The sequence below is a fragment of the Gallus gallus genome, chromosome 2 (genome assembly GCF_016699485.2).
Source record: "Gallus gallus isolate bGalGal1 chromosome 2, bGalGal1.mat.broiler.GRCg7b, whole genome shotgun sequence".
Classification (NCBI taxonomy): domain Eukaryota; kingdom Metazoa; phylum Chordata; class Aves; order Galliformes; family Phasianidae; genus Gallus; species Gallus gallus.
Window position 1 is genome coordinate 85,562,295 of NC_052533.1, and position 22,902 is coordinate 85,585,196.

At 37.5% G+C, this 22,902-nt stretch overlaps 1 long non-coding RNA gene across 1 annotated transcript; it reads left to right on the plus strand.

Annotated features, from left to right (window-relative positions):
• Positions 1-679: 679 nt before the first annotated feature.
• Positions 680-20,740, plus strand: LOC121109623. The gene is made up of 3 exons (XR_005857381.1): positions 680-797; positions 10,811-10,931; positions 20,581-20,740. It is a non-coding gene; the product is annotated as an uncharacterized LOC121109623 (long non-coding RNA).
• The last annotated feature ends 2,162 nt before the right edge of the window (positions 20,741-22,902 follow it).

Here is a 22,902-nt window from a genome sequence, read left to right on the forward strand (position 1 = left end):
TGACAAGTCAAATCTGAATTTAATTATATTAAATTATTTCAGAAGCATCTGCCCTCCCTCAATGACTCAATTACAAAGAAGGTCTTTTGCAAACATTGGAAATGTTGGAGTCCTCGAGAAAAGAATGTATTTCTCTAGTGGAAATCCGTAAGTATGAAGTTAAAATCAACTTCCCTAGGTAAACCTAAGAGGTTTACCTGATTAATTGGATGGTTTCACTTTGGTAAGTTCATAGTGTGAGCAGAAAGAACAGAGGACAGTATGTATGAAAGATCTAGAACAGCTTTGATACTCAAGACTTAGAGGTTGGTAGATGGGTATAATGAATTTATTCAGTATTAGTGAGTGGCCAGAAGAAAAGTATTATAGAAGTAATACTTATAGAAGTAAAATAAAATTATAGAAGTACAAGGTTCTCCTTTTCTTCTTTGGACAAAGAGAAAATTTACACATGTATATTTAAATAATCAGATTTGATTAATTCTGGTTTTGTTTTGTTATGTTTTGGTTCCATTTTCTGGGCTTGTTGTTTATTTATTTTTTTAAATATATATTAGTCAGAAATTGATTTTGTGGACAGTTTTCTGGAAACAGTCACTCAGTGCTTAGTTATTATCAAAATAGCAAGTAGAACAGTAAGAACTATTGGGACAGAAATAGAAAGCATTATCGTGTCATAGTAAAAAAAAACAGTGTGTCCACGGATACTGTGAGCAGTTCTGGCTCTCTCTACCACAAAAAGAAAAGGATATAATAAAACTAGAAGATGTGCAGAGAAGAGTGACACAAGATCTAAAGTAAGGAGGCACCAGGGCTTGCAGGACTATTTAAACTATAGTCTGATTACCAACCTAACATGACACTGTTCCCATGTTATGGAGACTAAACAGTGGATGTTAACACAGTGTTGGACAAAGTTGGACTGTGTGGACAACATTATCCTAGAGGTGATTCTGTCATAGAGGCTGTGAAACGCTGGGTCACCTCTGCTGGGGCAAGTTTTTCTAAGTGCAGCATGTAAATGCCTATTCATCACTGGCAAAAATGCATAGCTAATGGTGGTGATTATGTTACAAAATATTGTTTTGTAGCTGAGAGTTTACTCTATCAGATGGTGTTACTGCGCTCTTTGTATCCCTTGTTGTTTCCTTTATAATAAATAGTAAACATTACTTTCTGGAACAAGCTATGTTTAAGCCCACCTCTTTTACACAAGGCATTTTAAGGCTGCTTATAAATAGGCAATTTGTAAATGAGACATTGTGGTATCTTTACATACATAAGTATTTTTTATCAATTTTTATGAGATACTATTAATAAAGCAAATGATATTTCTGTTGAACAATGAACTGCTTGCATGCACTGTAGACAGTCATGTTAGATTTTGAACTAAAGCAAAACCCAACAATTAGATTTCAGATGTAATTGTCCTAGGAAGAGTCAAAGAGGGAGATTTTCCTATGAGCTGTTGTTAGGAGATTGGGATCTTCACTTTCTCTACAAGATGCATTAACCTCTGCTACAACTCGTTGTGCAAGTACAATTCCTCTTTTGATCCATTAGCAGAATATGCAGCAAGTAGGTCTATCTCACTGCAAGGCTTAGTAACATTAATCCTGGCACTTGTCATTAGGCATTTACATGCAATGTTATCCATCCTCTATGTGTTTTACTAGACAGCAGAGGGTCAGAATACATATTTATCACTCAGGATAAGCAAATTCTTACTCTGTCGAGCACTTCTGTAGTTGAACTGAACCCTGTGAGCCATATGCCTAATTTAATTGCAGCACAGGTAGACACTGAGAATATCCTACTGGACAAATCAGACTGTTTTCTTGAGGCAAATTCTATTTCTGAAACCTTTGTAATATTGTTTTAAAGTTTCTGCTAGTACTAAGAAAGAATGATGACTGAAATTTTTTGGATTCAAAATCATGATTTATTAGCAGAATACACAAAATACTCCTGCCTTGTACCAGTTGGCAGCACTTGGGTGAAATTCTTATGGCTGTTGTCCTTCTTTCTGCTATTTCTCTAATCTGATCCTTCTGTAAAATATTTGCTTTTCCATCACTAAGGAAAGCAATTTCCACTACCTGTAATTTGATTATATTTTTAAGCCAGCCTAACATTTCTGTTAGCTAAAATAATGATAATAAAACAAAAACAAATAAAAACCAAAATAAAACAATCACGCAGGGAAGTGTTCCAACAGAACACCACTCAGCTTGTTATTTTTGAAAGCATATTTTATGTTTAATCATCAGAGCAGCAGAAACAGCTAACATTTAGATATGGCACCGCACTGCATCCCTTTGGTCTATTTGCAAGAAGAGCATCTTTGGAAGTGTTTACGGCTCAGATCCTTCCATTTGGGGCTGTTTAGTCTGGGGAAAAGAAGGCTGAGGGGAGACCTTATTGCTCTCTTCCAATACCTGAAAGGTGCTTACAGCAAGAGTGGGGTTGGTCTGTTCTCACTGCTGACAGGTGACAGGATGAGGGGAAATGGCCTCAAGTTGCGCCAGGGGAAGTTTAGGTTGGATATTAGGAAAAACTTCTTTATAGAAAGGGTGGTTAAGCACTGGAATAGGCTCCCCAGGGAGGTGATTGAGTCACCGTCCCTGGATGTGTTTAAAAACCGTCTGGATGTGCTGCTCAGGGACATGATTTAGCAAAGGGTTGTTGGAGTTAAGGTAGCATGGTTAGGTTGTGGTTGAACTTGATGATCTTGAAGGTCTTTTCCAACCTGAACAATTCTATAATTCTACGGTTTGTAGGAACAGGCACTGTAAGGCCAGTTATAAGCATTCAGAGGGGAAAAATGTAGAACCTTGTTAGAAGTATTAGATATTATCAAATAGCAAAAGAACAAGCTATGATTGGTAACAAAGTTCCCTGCACCTGTGATATTTTAGATCAGAGGTATTAATTGCTAGTATTTTATTATATGCTAAGAAGGATGATTTAATTAACTTGCATATAAAAACTCTTCTCAGCTTGTCACTTGATCTTTTTTTGTATCATCACAACACTTCAGTGGACCAACCATCAGCAACTGTTATGCAGTGTCAGATCTGTTTTGTTTTCCAGAACGATAGTAGCACTAGCTCTTTCCATGACACTTTGTTTCAAGATCAGTTTTTGGTCACTGTTGGTCTTCTATGATGGAAAACCTTTCCAAAGTCAAGTAAATTGAGTTTGTTTTGACATAGCAATGCAGTGCTGCTGACCAAAGTTATGTAGACTGGTTCTACGTCAGAGAATCATTTATTTATAATATTCTCATATCAATGGCTATATTATTGTGCTTAGTATCAACATCAGACTCAACAGGCTGTAATTATTCAGATCAATACACTTTCCCTTTGAAAAAATCCATACTTCAGTGATTTTCCTCCTATCTCCAGGATTTTCCTTCCAATTCTAGTAGTTATTGAAAATGGCATCAGCTATTGCTTTCCATGTAGTGCCTTGAAAATCTAGATTCCATTAAAAGCAAGGACATAAACTGAAAATTTAAGTAACTATTACTCTTCTGCCATTCAATCAAAGCCCCCAGATGTTACACTTCTGACTATTTGTCAACATTTACAAATTCTGTTACCTGGCAAAAGTGGATTTGTAATGGCCATTGGGATATCTTTTGCTGCTGCTGGATATTTAAAATTATATGTCTTTATCCTGAGATAAGATTATGATAAAACCCACATTGATACCTTCTTGTTACATCTGTGTTTCTTGGCAGATAATTTTATTAATATAGAATCTACATTATTAATTAAATAGCTCTTTAGTATTAATTTTTTATTACTTTTAATGGCACTGCTGATTTTGTCATCATTTTAAACATAAGAATTGCTTTACTACTGCTAAATTTTGGCTTTTTGATGGCAGCTTGGGCCTAACTGTAAGAAAAATGATAAATTTCATTAATATTTCCTTGCTGCAATATGAGCTCCCAAGAAAATATCCCAACATTAGGATGCTAATCTTTTGCTAGAGTTGTCTGCTTACAGCCCCAAATGTCTTAGACAGCTGCTTAATTTGAGTTACACAATATGACGTGCAAGTGAATCTATGTGTAGATGTGCTCTGTAGACAAGAAGAGGGACTTCTGAACTGGGCCAAGCTGGGAAATGTGAATTAGTCTGGTGAATGCTTTACCGGATAATTAGAATCTGGTGGCAAGATGGTGCTTCAAGATCCAAGATTTTTTGCTGCATGGTTTGTGATGAATCACAAGCTTTCTGTTCCTTGTTATCTCTGTCTCAGGCTTGGAGAAAGAGATAGGAAACCTACTGGATTCTCTTTTGCATTGTTGGAAAGTTAAGCTTAGTTTTACTCACGGTGAAAGGGATTTTTGTAGATATTGCCCTCTGCTACACTTTATTGACAGAAAACTCAGTCCCATTTTAAAATAAAAAATGCGATGCTACAAATGCATCTCTAAAAGTGACCTAGGTTATGACACTTTAAATTATACTCAGTTCAGTTGGAACAAGAAGATTTGTAAGTATTATCATTTATAATATCTTTTATTAGAACAGTATATGTACATTATCTGGCCTGTTAAAAATTATTACTTCCTAAAAGGCTTGTCCTGCCTGTGTTGTTCAACTGTTACTGTCACAGAAAAATACCATGCAACTTTAAATAGTATTCCTGGATTTCAACATAAAATAGCTATTAAATTCTCACTGTATTAAATCTTTTATTTCATTAAATTCAAAAAAGAAGAACACTTTTTTGTATTGCTGTGGGATTGGATTAAATGGGTCATTGTCACGAGACAGGAAGATAAAGTGTTTGGTTTCCAAACTAATACTGCAACCAAGTGCTAGGCAGGTGCCAAGGTTCATTAAAACTTTAGAACTTGTTGCTTCAGGATGGTGTAAATGCCAAATGTTTTTGGACAAAGCTGTGAAAGAATAATTCCACAGGGGATGCTGGGTAAAAAATAACTATCTTCTGTAGCCTGTGATGTTTCTGGGCTACAGATTTTAAGAAGCCAGGGAAATATTCTGGGAAAGCATCAGTAGATGGCCAGTCATCAGTCACATGCCATAGTAATGTAACCCCAAGGTTCCAGGGCTCAGCGTGAGCACCACCTGCATCCATTCCATCACTCTCAAGGTAGTGGTTCTCCCAAGAAGTCATGGATCCCTTGATAGGGAAAACAGTTTCAAAAGCAGAAACAGCCTGTGTTGGGAAGCTCCAAGATTTAGAGTGGGAGGGGGGTAGGGGTGAAGAAAAAAAAAAAAAAAGAGAGATACTGACTGCTGCAATTTTAAGTTCAGTTCCCTCAAACCTGCTCTGGGAATGGGATGAACCTCCTGATTAGGGGTAGCTTGCATGTAGCCTTTGTTTTTTCCATGAAGAGGTATTGTGTGTCTGGATAATGTGCAAGGAAAGGAAAAGGAACTGGCATTACCTGTGTGAAGTCAGTACAGACAGAAAGAGGAAAAAAACAGATGTAAGTTAGATCTTCTTTGCCTTATGTAAAGACATAAGTTTGCTGAAATACCTCTCTGATGCTCTTTTGGTGCTAACTGGCCTCACATGTTAGATGGAAATCAGAGGGCTGCAGCACCTTAGAGTCTCTGATAGGAGTATTCTGTGTCCCACAGGTCTTAGGCCAATGGCTCTACCCCACAGACACATGCTTTCATTGAGCTATACTCCATTCTGGAGAAAGAAGCTGGCCGCCAATGGGATGGAGACAATGTAAGATGTCAGTCATGACCACAAGCAGCAAAAGCAGGTGCAGCAATTGTGGGCAGCGTATCGACACAAGAGTGTTAAAGAGAGAGAACCACGCATCACTTGCCAGAGTTTGGTGCAACAGTCTTGTGCAAGGCACAGGGCGTATAGCTTTGGCAATTATATATTCAAGTGTGCTGGTGAGCAAGCAAAAAGGACCATGGGGATGTACCAAGGCAGATATGACTTCCTCAGCATGTGGAGAGGAATGGTCTGCAGGTAGACACAGGTTGCTTGGCCTATGAGGCAGGGATCACTTGATTTAAAACTGCAAGTAAAATTTAAACAGAAACATAGTGGGGCTTGGCATTATCTATAACTCATGTTAAGCGCTTTAACTAGAATCCCTTCTGCATGCCATTGGCAAGTGAAATTTGGAGGAAATATGAAAGATAGTTGTTATTATAATTTATATTCAAAGTTTAGAAAAATACTAATAATTATGAATTTTTACGATTAAAACTCCTCCAAGATGGGTCTAGCTTAAAAATGATGTTTGTTTTAAAATTACTGGTACACCATGTTTTATGTTCTTTTTAAAATATGCGAAACACCTCACTTTTGCCTTCAGAGTAAGATATAGCAACACTCAACTAAAATCTGTAGTCAGCAACAATATTACAGTGTAGGAAATATGCAGCTTCGTAATGGAGACAGACTGCAATGTAAATAGAGAGGTTTCCATTTTTCCTTCATCTCCTCAATGATGTATTATATTTATTGAAACAAAGCAAAGAGAATTAAGCAGCAGCTGTGCATCTCCCAATTTATTGTGCCTCTTTAACCACGACACCTGCTTCCTGCCCCCCTCCAGTTTCCTTCAGTGTTCATCCCAGCGCTGGACATTCCTTAACGTCTAGAAAAGTAACTACTGAACACCAGCTACTACAAAAAGCCGTGTCAAAGTACCATGGACAAAGTGTTCACTATTCCTAACATCTCAGAGGGTCTGGGCTGTGTAAGATGAAGCCCTGCAGGAGTAACAGGCTTACTGTTCTTGAAAACTTTTTTATACTTTATTGATTTCTTTATCCGCTATAATGAAATAGAAAAGACCTCAAACCGTTTCCACCTCAAAACTGCATTCACAAAAATTAAAGCTGAAAGTATTGTTGCTTAAAGAATATAATGATGAAAACCAGCCTTAGAAACTTAAAATTATTCATTATCACTATGATACACGAAATAAAGTCAGATATGTGAAGGCATGGTAATGTACTCCAAAGCCACGAACCTTTGCCAGGCTCTGTATTACAGTATCATGATTGAGCTGAGATTAATCTTTAATGCTATTGCAAACATCACGACAGGCTACATAGTTTCACAAATTATTTTTCAAAGCATCAAAAATCTGGAAAGTAGTTGTATACTGTCAAAGACAATACTAGGTTTTGCAAAGGGCCTTTGCAAGTATCAGGAGCAGTTTTTCTCTGTGCTAATTTAACTAAAATCAATGTACAGTGCATAGCTGATTTCTCTGAGCTCGCTTTGATGTTGAAGCTGATATTTCTGGGTTAAAAAAAAAAAAAAGGCTGTTTGTAAAAGCTTTGCAAATGAGAATATTAAAAGAGGAAGAATATCTGATCACCCTTTAAGGAGAAAGATAAACCAAACCAAACTAAGCAAAATAAACAAAAGACTCTAAAATGTAGCTTCAGCAGGCTTCATTTACATACATTATAATTCTCCTCTCCACCCTCCACCCCCTTCATTTCTCCAGAGTGCTTTTTCATCCTCTGCTGAGATAAGCAACAGTAATCAGATGAAGAAAGAGATATCATGGACATAGCAAAATAGTTATGATGCTCATGTTGAACAATCATTTGTATATTAAGAATATCAGAATAATAAAAAGTCTGATTATGCTGTCAGTTATTCTCTTAAAAGCTAATAAAACCCTCCACTGAAGCAGATTCATTATGACAGAACTAACTGGAAGCATATTTTAGCCATAAATAATTGTTATTAGTAATATTTATAATAAAAGACAATAGCTATTTTGTATTCTTCATTTGGAACTGTACTGCATTTGTATTCTTCAGGATGTCTGTCACAGATAAACATGCTCAATTTTACAAAGGAAATAAGAGATATACTATAATTATGATAAAACCTAAAATAAGAGCATGGAATCACATGGAATCACATAACAACAGACATCTTGGGTGTTATCTGGTCCAGGACCCTGTTGAGAGTAAGGATGACTTTGAAATAAGATCTACATCTGAAGTTTCATTGAGTTGGGTTTGGCCCTTCCTTGTTGTTTTGAATCTCTCCAGAGAAATTCCACAGCCTCCCTGAGCAACTCATTCTGATGTCGAATCACCTCACTGTGAAATTGCTTTCCTAATATTAAATTGGAATTTTTCTTCTTCCAACTTAAGCCCGTTGCCCCTTGTCCTTTTGCTATCCACCCCTGAGAAGAATCTGGCTTGGCCTCCTCCATATCATCCCAGTAGGCTGTTAAAGACACTGGCAAGATCCCCTCTTAGCCCTCTCTTCTGTTGAGACCCGTAAGTTCCTTGCACTTGTAAAGAAAGAATGACTGTTTCTAACTTCTTTTGGAGTAAATGTCTCTAAAACTGCATTTTTTAAGCCTTCTCCCTTTAAATATCAGGTGGTACAGACCATTCTCCTAACCTTGTGAGTCCCTAAAAGTATGCAGAGCAAAGTCAATTCCCTTCAGCTCCATATTGGTAATCTAATGATAGTGCACTCAGTAGCATGCTAAACTTTGATGGCTGTACCTCATTTTGTGTTCAATAAAAGATAACATGAGAGATCATTAGAGTAACTATGTCAGATTAAATGTATTTTCTTGTACAAAAGTCAAGTCCCTTCAGGAATCATTGCAATTTACTTTGTCTCATGGAGAACAATATTTTCCCGCTAGACCTCAACACAAAGGGCCATTACAAAATGTAATTCATATTTCATATGTTCAGAAACGTTCAGCACAAATTACAAATGGAGACTTTAGTGAAGTATTTATGTTCTGTTACCAACGAGATATGTATAAGTAATATGTGTCCCTGGGCTCCAGCCCACACCGCTTACATTTATTTGTTACAGAGCGCACTTATACTTTGCAGTTAAACATAAAGTAAGTCATGTTGCTTCTTTGAAAACATAGAAAAGTGCAGCAGACAAAAACATTATTGTTCCTGAGATTTTTCAACAGCTGCAGAATGAAGAATGTATTGTATATAACCACTAAAGCAATGATATTCTCCTCAAACTTCAACAGACTCTTCACAGAACTTCCCTCTTTCACCCTGATACACTTGAGGTTGCTCAGGTGCCTTTAGAGACTAAAATAAAGCCCTTAGAGAGGGCTGGTAAAAATCACAACAGTGGTTGCCCTTGTGCTCTGCACTGAATCCCTACGCTGGTACTTGTATGAGAGAAGAAGTGCTCTTGGCTCTGTTGGAGACCTCTCCTACCGGCCCACATTTCCACTAGAAGTGGTTGGGCATCTTTAAGATTTTGTTTGCACTGAAGCATTTTCAGTGTGGGAGCAGGTTTCTGAAGCACCCAGAACACACAAACACAATATTCTAACTACTAAAAAGAGTATCATTTTTCTTTTTAAGATAAAAACATGGTCAAGAATAATAAAATATCCACGTGGCCAAGACTTCTTTCTTGCTGAAGGGTTTAGATGTTACTGTGTATATCAATTTCTTTACCCTGTTCAATCTAAAGGAGACATCCAGAGTGCTATCTTCATGTAAAACTGTAGTTTTGAGAGCTTCTCTTTTGTAGAAACTGGTGGATCCAAACACAGTATTCAATTAGACAGATTCCTCAGATAAATGGTTTTCTGTTTCAGGACTATTCTGACGCTATCTTTACTTGTACTTTGTGTGTGTGTGTTTTAACCTTAGTTTATACTAATTTTAGTAATATTGCATTTTAAAACTCTACTGAGTTTTGCAATTCAATTTCAAACAAAATTCTGGGCACCAAAAGTGATAGCAAGACTAAGTCAGGAAAAGCGGACTATCTATCTGACAACTAGAATCTCATATTTTCCTTGCTGAGCAATTATAAATTCAAGAAAGTAGACATCTCATCCTGCAATATTAATTCTGACTCACACTCGCGAGCTGTTACTGTCACAGTATTTTTCCTTCATTCAGGTGAGTCACCTATCAGGGACCACATTAATGTTTATCTTCCAGAAGTGGGATAGTCAGGAGTACAGCCAAGAAGCAGGCTGGTACATTGCCTAGCTCCTAAATCTAGTTCCTAACTTTCCTCTCAGATTATACAACAGAGACAGAAAGCCTCTTGTGTTTTACCCTTCATTTCCACAAGGCTCCTTCATCCCCTGAGGCAATAGCAGTACTTCTGCATGTGCATGTGTATGAAACTCTATGTGTGTTTACACAACTGAAAATAAATCTCGGGGAGACTGCATCAGCATGGCAACACAGACAATCAACACAATTTGTGATATAAGTTTTACTTTTTTTTTGAGTGGGGAGAAGGGCCCAAGTTCCTGTGATGTTGGCCAGAATGTATGATTTTTAACTTTTTTATTTTTCAGTTTGTTTTTATTTTAGCTGGGTGTGCTCCCCTTACGTTCACAAGCTGATAGTAGTAACAATTTGCTTATTTCCTATGCATTTCCCACGAGAAATATCTAATGAGGCTGTTTTCAGTATAAATGAATAGGAGAAGAGCAAGTTACAGTAAAAGTAGTCCCAGCTCATGCTGTTCCTAGTTTTGTAAGAATGTGCAAAAACTGGAGGAAACAGTCACAAACTTAAGAGATGGAAGGAATACTGTTAAATAAGAAACTCAAATAAATCAATTAGTTTATCAGAAAGAAGACTGAGAAGGGATGCGAATGGAGTGTTATTAAAGTGAGAAAATATCAGGCAAAAAACAACGATTAAAAATCCATTGAAGAAGGATAGAATCAAACATTGAAGTTAAAACCAGGGAGATTCAAATTACCACTGGAAGAAACAGATTCTCCAGCTTCGCATCCAGTTTATCCAATTTATGGATTCCTGAAAAATATTCTTCTGTTATACAGGAACCATCCCGGGAGAGAGTTAAGTGGATCAAATTTCAGCACCTTATGTTGCAGGTGGAAGATGAACATCAGGATCATCACACTGTTCCCAGTAGTCTTAACATTTCTGAGACTGATAGAGGTGAGAAAGTTGAAAAAAAATGGTGCTTTCATTTTAAGACTGTCTTACTGAATGGCAGTATTCACATGCATGGAGCTGTGAATGAGTGGGTCAGGTTGGGTGTTAGAAAAAGTATTCTTCATCAGAAAGTGGTTGGGCACTGGAAGAGTCTGCCCAATTCTGTGGTCATGGCACTGAGCTGATCAGAGTTTAAGAGATGTTTGAACAGCGCTCTCAGACACACTGTCTAATTGTTGGGTGATCCTGTGTAGAGCCAGGATTTGGGCTTGATGACCTTTGTGGGTCCCTTCCAACTCAGGATATTTTATGATTCTATGACTCTGATCTGTCACAGTGCAAATCCTACTGCAGCGTTACAGTGGTGATGTCTGTGAGGAATAGAAATGTGATGTAGACTTCAGAAGAAACAGAGGTTTGGACAGCTTTGACAAAAATATAGAAATAGCTAAATGAGCAATAAAGAACTATAGTGTGATACAGATATTTCATATTAGTATGAAAGCAAACAACTTCTTTCACTGAAGTTTCACTGCTAAAATGGATGGTATCGCTTTCGTCTTTCTTTTGATTAGTGATAAGGACAGTTAGGCAAAACAGACAACGGAACAAAAATGTAGTTTAGTGATCACAAATCAACACACTTGTAGTTAGTTGTGATCTGAATTTCTGTCAAAAAAAAAAAAAAAAGGACAAAATTAACAGGATCGGGTGCAGAGAGAGGCTAAGAGGACAGAAATACAGAGAACCCATTTTATGGAAAAGACATTGCAGAAGGCTGACTTGTTTATCTAAGTAGATTGCAGTGCGGAGGAGGTTGTGATTGCAATCTATAAATATATTAAGGGTGTAAATACAGTGAAGGGAAATATCTATTTAAATTAAAAGGCAATGTTAGCATAAAAAGAAATAAGCATAAAAAGACCATAAGGGCATTCAGACCTGAAATTAGAAAAAGGTTCTTGAGTTCCTCCAGAGAAGTCTGTCACTGAAAGAGCTGCAGTTAAAAAGAACTAACTTTTAAAATGAAACCCCATGCATTTATTAAACTGTTTTTAAGGTGCGATTGTTTTATCGAGGGCAAGGAGTTGAGGTCCTATGTGTCAGTGAATCATACTTAAGAATGTTTCTATTTATGGGAATAGAATTGTGACTACAGAATGCACCTTCCTCTGTGTTTCTAGGAGTAAAGGCACTGGACATTTCTGAGGGAAGAAAAGTAGATTTTTTCCTAGGGTAGGAATAAGGATGAAAGGGGCATTTATTACCAAAGGCACAAAATCCCTGCATGGAGTTATTTGTAGTGGAGAGGTTTGCTCTACACTAGTTAAAAATTGGCTACAAAACTGGAATGAGAAGCAGAGGGGTGATGTCAGGCAAAGATGTACATTTGGTAGAAGGTAGTAGCCTTGAGACCAGTTTTCGCTGATATTTCTGTTCCTGTATTTTTTTAATGGTTAGACTTGTGGCAGTCTGTGGGAAAGCACCAGAAGGAACTGTAAACTCAGGATTATTTGTAGGACTCAGTGTGATGGCCTTTCATGCAGTGAAGGTATTGTGAGAACCTGTGGGGACTATAACAACACTAGCAGCTGTGAAGGATAGTCTAGGAGGGTAACCAGAGCATCCCCTGGGACACCAAGAACAGTGGAACAAGTAACACAAGGTGTACATCATATTTGTTATCTGGGTGACACTGTATACAGGGAATTATTTAGAAACAACTTGAAGATAAGCTTGAAGAAAATTCTGAAGAGATTTCAAGATTTACTGAGGAGATTATATGAATTCAGAAAGAGCTTCTTTATTGCAAGTGGAGTCAGAGCCAGTAAGATCATGACATTGTGACAGAATATCTCAGAACTCAGTTTATAAGTGGTCACTTTGAGTTGTCTTTACAAGATGAATTTCAGATACATATGTTTTAATCATTCCAAGATCCAGTTTAATTCCTGTACCACTGGTGCAGACTTACGAGGAGGTCAGAGCGATGCAGTACACACCATTGTCTCCAGTGATATGCCTTCTACATAACTACATACAACATCTTGTGTGTCACGGGAACCAACAAGACTCACTGACAGTGCTGGGAAAAATTTCACTTTGTATTTTCGTTTTCAATTTGGGACAGCACTGAGAATGGTGTTATGCCTTTAGGGCACTGCGTGTGAAGAATTCATCCCAAATTCAGTATTTATTTTAGACTCACTGTAGTATTGCTGTTTTGCAATATAGAAGAAATTTTATATGTATTACTCCTTACCTGATATCAAAGATATGTAGCAAGAGCAAGAAATGAAGAGTCTAGGAAGAAATATATGTGTATATATATATATATATATATTCCCTTTTCTTACTTAATTTACATACATGAATGTCTGTCAGTATGAATACACCCAGGCATGGACACACAGACACCCACAATTCTAGTGCTTTCATCTACTTGTGTAAAGATTATGATAGTTGTATGTGTAGACATCCCATATTGGGAAAGGATACTTCCTCTTTTACACTGTGGGAACCTAGGACTGGCAATAAGATTTTTAGAAAGTTAAAACAGTAATCATAAATGGAGAGTATTTGACAGTCAATTACACAACACTGAGTGGAATTTTTTTTTCCAGAAGAGACATTCTTGTACAAGTAGTGGATGTTAGAGTATGAACTTGGTAATGCTGCGATGTAAAAAGAAAAATGCTTGCTTAAACAGAAAGTACTCAGGAAGGAAAAAATAAATAGAAGAATAGAAAAAGGTCTTACTTCTGATATTCAAGTTATTTTCCTCCCCTTCTTGAAGCAACCATTAAAAATGTTAGTATTGGAAAGAATATGGGAAAGCAGTTGCGATCTGGAAGAATGTGTGATTTTCCCATTTGAAAACTCTTCTGGTTTTTCACAGATCTTTATTCACAGATATCACGTGTGAAGTTTAACTTCTAGCTGAAGTTTCTAGTTAAAATGTACCTTTTCTTCTCAATCTTCCCAAAATTTCATCACTGTTTTTGTAAGGTTTCCGCTGGACAAGGTCCCTGACCTAGCTATTCACCTGTTTGCACTGGACTCATAGGATCCTAAAATCATCTAGGTTGGGAAAGACCTTCAAGATCATCAGGTACAACCAGTAACCTGGCTTACTTACATCACTAAGCCATGTCACTTTCCGCCATATCCATGCCTCTTAAATGCCTCTAGGGGCGGGAACTCATTAATGCCAGTACAAAGCACAGAGCAGAAACGTGCTCTGAGTTCTGCATCTCCAGATCAGAGGAGCTGAAATGTCCAGGGACCACCCATCTGCAGTGTTTCATCCATTTATTTTGGCAACTGGTCATGATCATACAACTCCTTTTTCTGACCATGGGGAGAAATGATAAATCTTACACTTAAATACTCTCTTATTCAGTAAGAACTTCTGTAAAATGGAGAAAGGACAAATTCTTAGCTATTTTCCTCTTTACAACACCTCATTTCTATAATAACCAAACATTTTCAAAATCAGGTAACATAACACCATGACTGGTATCACCACAGCACAGCCCAACTAATCTGCCTTGATACCAAGCAGTGGAGCCACTCTCATAATCTCACCTGTTATCACACTTCTTTCCAAACAAGTGAGGCTGTTTTGACTGGAGAAATAGGAAAGTTGTTCTTCATGTGATTAAGGCTAATGGTTAGGAAGTTCTCCAATGAAATACAGAAGTAGCTCAAATCTTTCATGCAGGTGATTACATAAAATGCTTCCTATCTTCCTGAATATTCCAAATAGGGCAACCATTTTGTTCAGCACCCAAACCCAGTGAACTACCTGTTATTTATGAGATTATGGTTGTAATGGGGTGAGGAGGGGGAAGAACACTTGAAGTGAATTTCAACAAAATCAGTGGTGAGATTTTTGCTTGAAATGCCTCTTTTGCGTGGCCTCAAAGAATGAGAAGATTAAAAAAGCAACAATCCCTAAAAGATGAAAGTACATCTTTATTTTGTCAATAACTGCAGCTTCCAAAGCATAGCCAGAGAAAGAAGGTCCAAACTATCAAGTGTAATAGACTTATTCCTATTTAAAAGAGACAATGAGAAATTTAGAACATTTTCCTGTTATTGTAATGGGAAGTACAGAAGAAAGCGATGTGAAAACTCATTTCCTGGAATAACAGGAAGATGTATAAGGCTTTCAGATCTTTCATTCTGAGCTCTGTGATGATCAGATGGTGGAGATGTGGAATAAGGAGAAGTTATTTACAGAATAAGGAGGGAACAGGTAGATGTCAACTCACGTCAATGGAGAGACTTCCACTGACTGCAGTGGCCTCCAGATTGAGCTCCAAACATTTCCTGCAGGTGAAAAAAAAAAAAAATAGTTTATTTGGTGGCTGGTTTTGCAGTTTTATGTCTACTGTGTATCACAGCGGGTTTATCATTTGTCAGTTTTTGCTATACGAATGAAATATTGTCCATGTTGTGTGCAACCTACCAAAACAAATTAAGGATCTTTGTGTATTGTGTGTATATTGTTTTCCCTTTGTGCTCTGCCTCAGTGTATGAAATCAGCTCTAGCTGACCCAAGTGACTGCCTGTAGCTTTGCAGATGGCAGTCATGGTGACCAAGAATAACTGCCAGCTTCTCTTCACAAGGGGATGGCCTCAGAACTCCCTGGTGTGAGAGGTGATGGTGCACTTCCATTACTAGGACTTGAGACTGTGTAAAACAGAATATGAATTAAGGGTGGGGGTTATTCTCAACAATATTATAGTGGAAAAAGATTCAGTTATCATTTCTGTGTCATCATTCAAATTGGTTATTTTCTTCTTCCTTTAGAAAAATCAGAATAAAAGAACACTTCATTGAATATGCGTATATTTTAGTTAATAATTCAACAAACCATGCCTCAGCCTCATGTGCATCTGCTGTAAACATCAATATAGGGCCAAATCCTCTTGACTTCATCTAAGTGAAGCCTATTTCAGTTGACTTGTTGAGGCTATTTATCCCCAGTTTTCCTCAGAATGTTTTCTAAGGGCAAAGTGTAACTTGGTTTGAATCAGCCATTCCAGCTGGGAGCCCAGAAACAGGCAAAAAGGGAAGATTCAGTTCTTCGAAGGAAGAAAAGGAGTATTTAATATTTTTTATTATATGCTTTGAGTTAAAGAATTGTAGTTAAGAATTACATTCTTCTGATCTTAAAACAAGTCTCTCTTTTTGAACAACATAAATGGTACACAGTTTGAAGTGTGTGCTGAGTTTGTTTCCTTGCATCATAGATTTTAAAACCATTTCGTTTTAGCCTCTTTACTTCACAGTTGTCCTTTTCCCCCTGCCTTTTTTGCATAATATATTGGTAAGTAATAAGAAGCAGCTCTGCAGCTACAAGTTAATGGGAAACACAACTGTTTATTGAACCAGATCCCCATTATTAATTTAACAACTGAATACAAACCCTTCTGGCAATCGGTGCAATAATTCTGTTTCCTTGATTACTTAAGGTTTGCCACTGGCTTCAGCGGAAGCTTAATCCAACCCTCAGAGGGGCGAAGTGCTGCTTTTTAACACTTGTAAAGAAAGAACAAGCACCAGCCCAGTTCATTTATCCTGTGTGCGTTCCCTCTGTCATCTTTCATAGACATATACATCTCTCACATGGTTTTAGGAAGAGATTAAAACAGTTCTCTTTTTCATCATTTTCCTAATACTTTATGACTTGATTGGAATGCTAAATATCTGAAGTAAAGAGGCTACAAGCAATTTTTTGTAATGAGTTATCAGAGATCATAGTAAGTGAAAAAAATCCATCTTTGTCTTGGAACTGTATTATTCACTTCTTCAAGCAAGCACTGTAGCGTTCAGATTGGGTCACTGCATAACGTGACCCATAGAGATGTGCACATTTCAGAGCTGATCTGAAGAGAGGACTTGCACCAGAGACTAATTTGGCCCAATAAGACTCTAGAGGGCACTCTTGGTATAGTAAAAGAGATGTATATTTTTCTGACTTAGACATCTCAACCATGTACAATCAGTATGAAATGTTACAACAGTTGCTTACATGTATATGAAATATGAATACCTTTTCCCTGTAAGATAATAACTCTCAATAACATAATGCAAACTCAAAATTTGGTGTATCTTCCCACACTGTTGAGTAAGATATCCATAGAGTACCATATACAAGAATCAGAAGTAGAAAATATTTTGTTTCTCAGTTCTGCCTGTTCCAAGCAACAGTCAGTCCACATCATGCATCTGCCAGAGCAGTTTAAAACTCCACCCAAAGTCCGCCAGAAGTCCTCTGCGTAGACCGTCAACTAAAATCCAATATACGGTGCAGATGCAAATTTAATGTCACTTTTTAAGAGATGTGTTTTACTTTATAAGTAATTAATCTTTATACACAAGTTTTGACTATTGTCGGCAGAAATCAAAATTGCGTGCCTTCTAAATTTTTAATTGAGCAATTCTTAGATTAAAAAAATGCATTAGTCACTTCGACTATGTTTAATATTTAAGAAGAAGTTGTTCTGCAAGAAAACAAATCATTGGTAATGAAAAACAATGTGCAGCTTGTAAGTACTTACTGTGCAAACTTTTGGAACATGTAACCTTTGTTTCTTTGAAGGCAAACAATATTGCAGGCTTGTTTCAAAATGGGAGTTTAGTTCCTGTTTAAGACTTTCATCCATATGTTTCAAAACATTTCGAAGGGAAAGAGCATCATCATTCCCATTTTATGGAGGGAGGGGTGTTGCTTTCTCTGTTGTCTTCAGCCAACATTACAAACTGGTCTGTACAGCTGATGGCAAGTCTTGTGACCTGACCTTGGCCATTTTGGGCCCCCACGTAAAGAAGTCAGAAAGTCTGAAGCAGAGTTGGGCAGAATGCAAGCTAGCTGCCATCCCCTACACTTGGCCTTCTTCATACTTGACATAAACTTCTTAGATGTCTCTGCCCTTGTGCATTTTGAGGGGTGAAGATCTTTCCTCCTGTGGCTTTTCCTCCAGCCATGGAGTACTTTCCTGTGTTGGTTCTGCTTGTTTGTTCCCTTGCTTGGGCAGGATGCTGAAACTAGTTCCCTGCCTGCCCTTGGGAGGTGAACCAGGTGTGGGCTCAGAACCTCCTTGCAGACTGGGACCAGTAGCCAAAAATATAGCTGCATTCACTTAAAACACACACACACAAAAAAAAGGAAGTTACATTTAAGAAAAAATCCAAACTAGGTACAGACCTTTTTTTTTTTTTTAATCTGGTAAGAAAAGCATTCACCCACAGCACAAGAGTTGGAATCTACTCCTTCCTTGGCCCAGAAGGTTTTAAACCAACATCTTGCACAACTTTGCTCGTCCTATTTAAGTGAGATGGCAAACTACTTGAAGAGGAAAGGAGAATGAAAACAGATTTGTAGGGCTAGAGAGAGCAATGACAAGGAAAACAGGACATGTTGTAAGGATTCTTGTGCTTACCATAAGCAGGCTGCAGCTCTCTACCTAGTAGACTAGACAAGAAATATTTGCAGAATAAATTTGCCTTTACTATGGCATTACTACTGTTTTTAACACTGTAAATCTAATCCTAGCCTGTGCTGGTACAATGCATTGAATAAGCAGTAACGATTCAGTATATTGGAAACCCTATTTTATTTTCTCCTAGTGGTTATGTCTTCTGTGACTTTCACTGCCCACTGAAAGTACACAGAGAAGCTTTATCAAGTTTGGGGTATTTTTGGTTTGGATCCAGATTTCAAAATTGGATCCAGATTTCTTCATGATCTGTGCTTATACTGTTATGCAGTCCCTCTGAATCCCATAATCACATAAATTAAAAATAAATAAAGAATCAAACAAACAAAACACCCCCTGCCTCCCATGCCATTGTTTGCCTACTGGAATATACCTTCAGAATCCCACTGATGCAAAGGGCTCTTCCAGAGATCTTTTTCTGACATCCTATTTCTTCATTCAAGTTGTTATTGATTTTGCGTAATGCATAATTAAGATTAATAAAAAAGAGCACAATGTTTAAAAGAAAATCACACTTTCAGACTTTCTGTTCTCAGTTTCTTGCCAAGTTTACTAAAGCATAACGTAAGTAAATGCTAAGCTTATATTTTTGAAAGGCATATATCATGTGAAGCAGCTAACTAATGTTTCTGTTGATTTTGTTATTTTAAAGGGAGCAGCATTTACTAAAGACATAGTGCTTTTAAAATATAATCATTTAAAAATAATGCAAGTAAACTTTTTATGTGTGAGATTCCTCAAAGATCCCCAACAAGGGGAGATCCAGGAGCCAGTACTGCCCCTAGACACTTCCTTTGGTGGCACCACAATAGAAGAGCAATTGTGTCTGGCCTGGAGTTTGTTGGAACTTTGGTTCTTCTGCATTGGGTTTGCAATAGATGTCGGTTGTCTTCAGCTGTTTCTGACGCTCTGTTGAGACACACTGCCTTTCTTTTCCAGTCTTGCTGAAAGAATTAATCACAGTATATTGATCTCAAGTAGTGATTGTAAATGACAATGAGTAATCAAATGGATCTATTTTCCTACATGCATTGTTATTTTTCTTTTTCATTACAGGTACAGGTTACAACAATATTGATGGAATTGTAAATATTCAGGTGCTTACAAGAAAAAAAAAAACAGATTTCTTAAAAATTCTGGCGCAAATGTTCATTGTATCTTTTGCTTCAGAGAAGTACAATGTGTATCCCTTATCACATACAATATAGAATATGCTAATATGATAGGGAAGGTATCATGTCATTTCAAGGGAAAGGAGAAAATTGAATATTAGAAAGCAGTGACTGAGAAGCATTTACATCCAACAGTGAATAACCAGTTGTATGTTAACCCTCTTACCCAATGCTAAGGAGAAGGATATATATTTTATAGTCCTTTACAGATAGATATTATCTATACCACTTAGCCCATGCTCCAAAATGAGCAACAATTCATTATCAGCATTAACACACTGCTTAGACAAAGTCAAAGCATTTTGTCTTTTTCTAGGTTTTTCTGTTTCCTCATAACAAAGAACTGACTAGAGCTACATGACCACAAGATGTGCTGGAAAGCAGAGCAGCACATAGCTGCCTAGGAAATAGAACACAATGGTACAGAAAGCTTACCTGATCTACTTTTTTATCTATGCAAGAAAGGTAAAGATGTCTATTAAACTTCAGGAGGCTGTGACACTGAGACCATCCTCCTGCTGACAGCATCTGCATTTTGGTGTTTCATGGTCTCAAAAAGTGTATCAACAAGTCTAACAGTAGAAATTTCCTCAAGCATTCCTTCTGTAAAGCTGGTAACATCCATTGAGGCAGTCAGACCCCACTTTAGCCTGTTCTCCAATATGAAATGTTATCCTGCAAAGTTCAGTGCTCACTGCAGTTGCAGATGTTGCTGCTGCTTGTTGGTTTGGAAACCAGTGTTTCCAGGAGCACTGTCAGTACAGCTTGGCAAAAATGAGGTATGAAATGATGTCTATGCACACTCTTGAAGTACACCAAAAATTCTTAGCTACAGGTGTAATTGCATTGGCCTTTACAAGGTTTTCATTAGGCATAACTTTGAACTCCATCTTTTCTACTATTCATTATTCAAAACTCACATGAGTATAAATATACACACTGATGACAGCTTCATCTCTTGAACGTAGATCCTTCTCCAGGAAATGGAATCCTTCCAGGGAGAAAGAGAAAGAATTTAGAGACCTCAATCCTCAATGAGAATTGGAAGCAGAATACATGAAGCACCTGACATCTATTATAGGTATACTCAGGTATTAACACGGGCTGAAAAAAATTGTCTATTTCCCAGTCAAGGTCATTCACACATTTGGGTGTACTAAGTCCTTGTGCTGTGGCAATGAACCACGGATTTCCCCTTATAAGTGGAGTAACAAGCAAATAGCTACAGCTGATGATATTCCAGTGTGAATTAAGAGAGAGGTAAATCACTGTCAAATTAACAGGGTTGACGGAGTGGTTCAGAAGTTCAGCTCTGCTCTCTGAAAGTGTGAAAACACAGCATCGAGAATACAAATGAAATCCACAGGACTCCTCTTAGGGGTCATTAATCTTCATACCATAGTAAAATGGCAAGCTCTCCCCAATGAACACTGAGAAAAAACTACAAAGAGACATTAGTTTTGAACAGTGTAAAACCTCACAAAGATTTAAATATGCTTTCTCTTTAGATATACTGGGGCAAGGACACCCAATGGCCATTTAAGGGGCTTTCGGGCCTGGGCAAATACAGTGTGCTAGACATGAAACACAAGGGTTATCACTGGAACAAATTCAGGAGACCTCTAGCTGGCTCTTTTCTGTACAAGGGGAACACTGGCTGGCAAAAGGCTAAGGAGTACTCTTTTCAAGTGTAAGAAAACTGTCTCAGAGAATGATTAATTGGGAAGGAGTGGCAATTCTTCTATCATGAACATGCTAGAGGATTAGGTGACTTGCTCCTCCTTGTCAGGGTGGAAGATTATTCGCGGTTGAAAAGACTTGAGTGCTAGCAAGGTCAGCATTATTACTTTTGTTAATCTCGATGCGGTGCAATGTTTCTTATTTAATGCTTGTTATTTGTATAACTTTATGCTGTGTAAAAAAAAAGAGCTACTGCCTAAACTTCCAATTATGGTGTGACTGAGATAATGTGAATGGGATACAGGAGTGGGAGGCTGCCAGCCCTGATGAATTCCTTCTTTCTACCTTCTGATGTTAAGCACTTGTCATCTTGTTTATTCTCTAAAATTACTAATTACCAAAATGCAGTCACATAAAAGCAAAATGAAAAGACCACCCAAGCACTTCTACAATTTGCTTTTCTGGTGTATTTGACAGATGCGTGAGTTCGAGATATAGTAGAGTTATGAACTCTGCTCTTCACAAGTTCTATGGCTCGTCAATGGAGGGTGTTTTTCCTCCAAAGGAAGAAGCATTTCTACAGCAACAAACAGATGGCATTTGTCTGTGACATTGCTTCAAACTCTATGCTAAACCTAAGTGTGATGGCCTGAGCACAGTCAAGCATCCCATTTAATTCATTTTACAGTCTTTTTGTTTGTGGGAAGCAATTCTTATTTTAACATCAAAGTGGGTAAAATATTCCATGTACAACTGAACCAGAACATCCCATTGTATATCCTAGTCTTTCAAGAGATGCCATAATTATATGTAACCACTTATTTCAATTCCTTACTTGCTGGCTCAAAATATTGGAAAACCATTAGTATGGAGGAGATCTGATCTAGGAATTTTTAGAAGTATTAATATCCATAGAAATTGATTTTGAACCTGCCCAAAAATCAGTTTTGTTCACTGACAAATCAGATTTTTATGCACATTCAAAAGGGGTGGTTGAACAATAAACGAGGCACCCATGGGTATTCCTTCTGACCATAAAACAGAGAAGTTGGAGGCCTGGGATGCACAGCAAGCAGCATTCCAAGCCTAATGACAGTAAGAGAGAGCACAACCTGTTTGATATTCCAGTAAATCAAAGTAGGAGTAGCTGATACGTTAAAGAGGCCAACTATTATAGACAGAAAAGTCTTTTCTTTCCTCTTGGTTTCTAATTACTGCCCTAGGACAGTGAGCAGTGAGAACATGCGTGCATCCTTCTCTTCTATGGCAGTACCACCAGTGAGATAACATCTTCTAATTCTGAAGGAATCACTTCACAAGGCACAATAAAGATAACATCTACATTTTCCTCATTCTAGCTTAAAGCGTTTCTACTGATTACTAAGATCTATGCAATCAGTTATTTTACATTTTTATTCCACAGTATTAAAATTATTCTAAGTTTTTAAGTCAGCTGCTATCTTTGGATTCACTTTTGTTATTTATTGTTTATTTATTGTCAACTTTTCCTCATTTCTAAGTTGTTGCACGGTGGGATTCTTGGTGCTTCTTTCTCTGTTTAACAGCTTTTATTTTTCCACTGTTTTTCCCTGTAAAACTTGGTTGAACCC